The following is a 5,000-nucleotide window of genomic DNA, read 5'->3' as shown; positions in this document are numbered from 1 at the left end:
CCTAATAACTCAAACTCAATGCACACCACCAAATATACCTGGCAGATACCTGCCAACACAAACACACACTGAACACACACCATCACACACATCCATGTACATACACATGTGTGGTCAACACAAACACACACACACACACACACACACACACACACACACACACACACACACACACACACACACACAAACACACATACACACACACACACTCCGGCCCCAGTGTAAGGGGTTTCGATGTTGTCTCTGTTTTGAGCATATGTGGTTGTAAAGATCTAAGAGCTCCTGCTGGTGCACTGTGTGTCTCTCTCTATCTCTACCTGCTTTCTCTATTCTACTCCAAGATTCTGGAGGATGGGCAGGATACAGTTTATCCAGCATTATCCTTGACTTACACAAGAGAGATGTGCGTTGTTGATCACATAAATGGATAGTCTCCCCAGTCCATGGAACATCATTTTCTTCATTTACTCCTCTCACTTAACCTAGAAATCTAGACGCACCCTAACAGCAGCAAATGTAATTTGCAGCCAGGGTTGTTTACAGTTTTTTACAATTGTTTACACACGTTTTCAAAACTCTGTGTCTATTTTTCAAAACTCCACACACAAAACCCACAATTGCTCACACAAAATGCAAAATGCCTCAAATCTCCAGCAAAATGACACACTACATTCAAAATGTCAAAAACACATGTTTAAATCAAACATTCGCCTCACATTACAAACACTTTTGTCATAATATGACATTTTGGATACATCATATACACACTGTTGCTCAAAACCTAACGCTCTTCTGTCTTTCATAGGCTTTATGTATTTCCATTCAAGAATGAAAGTTACGGTATCTACAGAGAGAAGTTGAAATACACAGTAAAAATGCAAGCAATATTGAAACCAAAAAATAGTTCTTTTCCCCAAATAATTTGCTGTTGTGAGTACAGTATTTTACAGCCAACAAGAACAAAGCAAAGCAAAATAGACCACCAGATGAGGCAATGACCACCAGATGTACATGGAGTTCTGAAAAAGCTGATTTTGCCTATGGAAATGACTGACTACTATCAAATTACTTTGCTTTTTCCAAAGAAAAGTGTGTGTGTTTATATGTGTGTGTGTGTGTGTGTGTGTGTGTGTGTGTGTGTTTGTCTGTATGTGTGTGTGTGGGGGGGGGGGTGTATGTATTCATAGGTCTATAGAAAAATGACACAAAAACACAAAAAAGACACAAAAATATAGCAAGAAAGACAAGTTTTACTGTACATAAAGTCATTCCTTTCAAAGTATCTGCACTGGTTCTGAAATCCTCTAGGGCCAGATTGAAAGGGTCCATACCTACATATAGAGTATCTATATGGCAATGACTGGATAGTGTTCCGTAAAGTAATGAGTGTTTACACATGTGAAGAGAGAGAGTGAAGCACTGGCGATTTAGTGTGGCATTTTGATGGGTTGTGTTTGAAAAATGAAATCAAGTTACTTCCTGTTTGATTTTTGTGTGTTAAGTAGAAAATTGTGTGTGGTGTTTTGCAAAATGTGTTTTAGTCAATTGAAAACTGAGTCAAACACTGAGAATTAGTGTATGGTTTTGCAGATTTGGTGTGGGGTTATGATGTTTGGAAGACATGATTAGAAAATTGTGTGACAAGCAAAGATTTAGTGTGTAAGCATTTGAAAAAAACTGTAACAACTCTCTGTTGGCTTGTGAGCTGGAAAAAACAAACCCTGGTCAGGCCAATCACATCGTGTATAGATTTGGGGGGCGGGCTTAACATAATGTCGACAGAGTTCTGACCAGGGGGTCAAGAGCGTGCAGATTAGATTCGGCATGTTAGCATACGCCATTTTCAAATATGGCGCTGCATGGAGCATTTGGAACCAGCTCCATGCACGAAAATCCGTGTTGGGCACGAGCTCTCATGCGCGTACATGTTGGTGGGCGGGTACCTATCCGGCGGCTACAGCCAAACGTTATTCAGTGCGTATTTCTTGAGGATCCTATGAGAAGACGCGCATATTATGGTTGTTTATCCATCATATGACAAATAAACAAATAAATTAAATTATATTGATCTTGTTTCGTTGTTGTTTGTCCCGAACAAACATAGCCTAAACATGATTAAAGACAATAAATTACACAACAGCGGCATAAAGACCTTGTCTCGTTACACCATGGGTCTCCAACACGTTGCTCTCAACCTATTGCCGCCCCCTTTGGAGCTTGCCAGAGGCTAAAGCACTAGGCTACTACACAAGTATTGCTGCGAGGCATTCCAGCCTACGAATTTAATAAAAAGTAAACCATGCATAATAAAAAAAAAAGCTCAATTTAGGCTACTTCGCTATGCAATAAGGTTTCCATTAGATCACAGCGCACGTTCAATGAATGAAGGAAAGGCCTTGTCTCGCAATAAACAGCTGGAAATTCCAACACTTTTTCCACTACACGAAACTTTACAGTGATCATCAAATACCCTCTAGATTTAAATGCCCATCGGTCTCAACATTTAACTATATAATAAAAGTCAAAAAGTAAATTAAATCCCATACCAAAACCGAAAATCGTCTGCGTTTGATAGCCTGGTATGCCGCTCCAAACAAAACGCATGTCTCACAATAACGTACAATGTAAGAAATAAAGGTCTGCCTCGAATAAGTCTACCTCAAATAAATACCTGTGCTTTGCAGCCAAAGTAAATAGCAGACCCTGGACATAATTTAGGATATACGGAAAGTATGCAATCATACGATGTTGGACGCCTGGCGATGCTCTGGCCGTCTACTGTGCCTCTGACACCGCTGCCTCATTTGGATGGTAACTCCACAGGTGAGCGCGAAGATTGGATGTCGTGGATGCGTAAGTAAACTGTGTTTTGCTGAGTCCGCAGACAACATTCTCTTTAACCGTTACTTTACCATCTGCGGTGTACAACTCAAAGTAAAGACACCACATTTTAGATGAGTTGGGGACGTAATTGTCCGCTCAGGCTGACCGTTCTGTGCGTTATCTTCAATACTATCTTTAATATTATTTTCAAAACAGGGTGGCTATTGAGGGCTCTGGCTCCAGTCATTATTGTGGCTACTGGCTATTATTGGCTTGATTTGGTCATGGGCCAACGCTAAAATACGTTTAGAGCACCCGCTGAGATGGCAAACAATAAAATAAAAAACAAACTAATCATAGACTGTAAAAATGCGCTACACTTGGCACTAAAAACCGAATCGTTTATTTATAGTTCAACTACGGATATTTCACGTCATGTTCGAATGCATATTTGCAGCAGGACAGCAGGCAGACCCACTGATCTATAATAGATCAGTGAGGCAGACCGCTTTTAGTTAGAGCCACTGTGTTATCCAATGAAATTAAGTTGCGCTTCATGCCGACTCCACTCGGACTCCATGCGCGTTCCCGATCAACTTTTTCTTCTTCTTGTTATGAGGCAAGGACTTTATGTGCATTATCGCCACCCTGTTACTGGAGGACGACTCTCTTTTTACAGAATATCCAATAAAAATCGACGTTGGTCCATGCGTCATTTCCAGCTTTGTAACTTGGCGCATGGTCAGAGCCGACTGGCGCTGGATCCGAACCCCAGTGTTCAAGATGGCGTTGACTATGAATTGGCCGGATTTACTAGCCTAGCCTCCGCCATTCATTTGTATGGAGGGCGGGACTTAGTCACTCTCTCCAGTTATATATAATACCTCCATGGTTCTGACGGTTCTGTGTGAATTCCCTGCTACTTGAAAACAAAGAAGCTATCCTATTGCGTGCAGAGGGGATTTGAAAGACAACCGTTTGTCCCGCCCCTCGGATTGAGCCCAGCCAATGGTGTGTTCCCAGACCCTCTGGCTTGCCAGGCTACCTCTCACTGACAGTGAGGTCCCCAAACTCCTGACATTTAGCCATCCTCCTACATGCCCGTTGGATCCCGTTCCAACTAACCGCACTTTACTAACTATTTCTCCTACCCTCACACAAGCTATCGCTCACGTCATAAACACCTCACTGACTTCTAGCACATTCTGACAGCATTCCAGTGCATTCCCACAGCATTCTAGCACATTCCCACAGCATTCTAGCACATTCCCACAGCATTCCCACAGCATTCTAGTGCATTCCCACAGCATTCTAGCACATTCCCACAGCTTTCTAGCACATTCCCACAGCATTCCCACAGCATTCTAGTGCAGTCCCACAGCATTCTAGCGCATTCCCACAGCATTCTAGCACATTCCCACAGCATTCTATCACATTCCCACAGCATTCTAGCACATTCCCACAGCATTCTAGCACATTCGCACAGCATTCAAACTGGCTTGGGCAATAGCGCTACTAAACAATCCTAACAATCTCTAACTACTCAGGTTGAGAACTATCGTCCACTCTCGTTTCTCCCTTTCTTGTCCAAAGCTATCGAAAGGGCGGCCTCCAAAACAGGTCTCAGAATTTCTCTCACGGAATAACCTCCTCGATCCAAATCAGTCCTACTCCACTTATTGTCTACCTTCAATACGGTTAACCGCCGCAGCCTTCTTTCCATACTCTCAGACGAGGGCATCACAGGCCCTGGTTTGAATCCTGGCAGGGATGAAAATGGCTCCCCTTTTATGTGAGACTGACCTTTTTGATATCAGAATAGGTCACCAGTGAGATTTGTGCAGACCCAAGGAGAAATTATTTGGGGATGGGGGGCTTTGGTTGGAGCACAGCAGAAGTTTACCGAAAAGGACGTTGCAAATATACTAGACTAGAGTGAAACTAGAAACTAGAGTGTAAAGAAAATATCTTTCAAAATGCAAAAATGTATCTTCTCTACTAACGCCACTAACAGCCCAGCACACACAGCCCATGGCCTTCTGCTCCATCCCATCTGTTCATCTTATGGGATGAGCTGAATCTGTGTGGATAATAAGGTTAAGGGACTCTTGTGCCCATGTGAGATGGGAGTGTGTGTGTGTGTGTGTGTGTGTGTGTGTGTGAGAGTGTGTGTGTGT

General features: G+C 42.6%; 1 protein-coding gene across 1 annotated transcript in view; it reads left to right on the top strand.

Moving 5' to 3' along the window:
• ajap1 (adherens junctions associated protein 1) overlaps positions 1-5,000 on the top strand; it is a 23,912-nt gene that overhangs the window by 917 nt on the left and 17,995 nt on the right. The window lies entirely within an intron of this gene.

The sequence above is a fragment of the Alosa pseudoharengus genome, unplaced genomic scaffold, assembly GCF_046254945.1.
Source record: "Alosa pseudoharengus isolate Yale_2024_CS ecotype anadromous, Long Island Sound unplaced genomic scaffold, YU_APseudo_1.1 YU_APseudo_1.1_scf_9, whole genome shotgun sequence".
Classification (NCBI taxonomy): domain Eukaryota; kingdom Metazoa; phylum Chordata; class Actinopteri; order Clupeiformes; family Clupeidae; genus Alosa; species Alosa pseudoharengus.
Note: the sequence above shows the minus strand (reverse complement) of the source record. Positions and strands in the feature narration are given on the sequence as shown.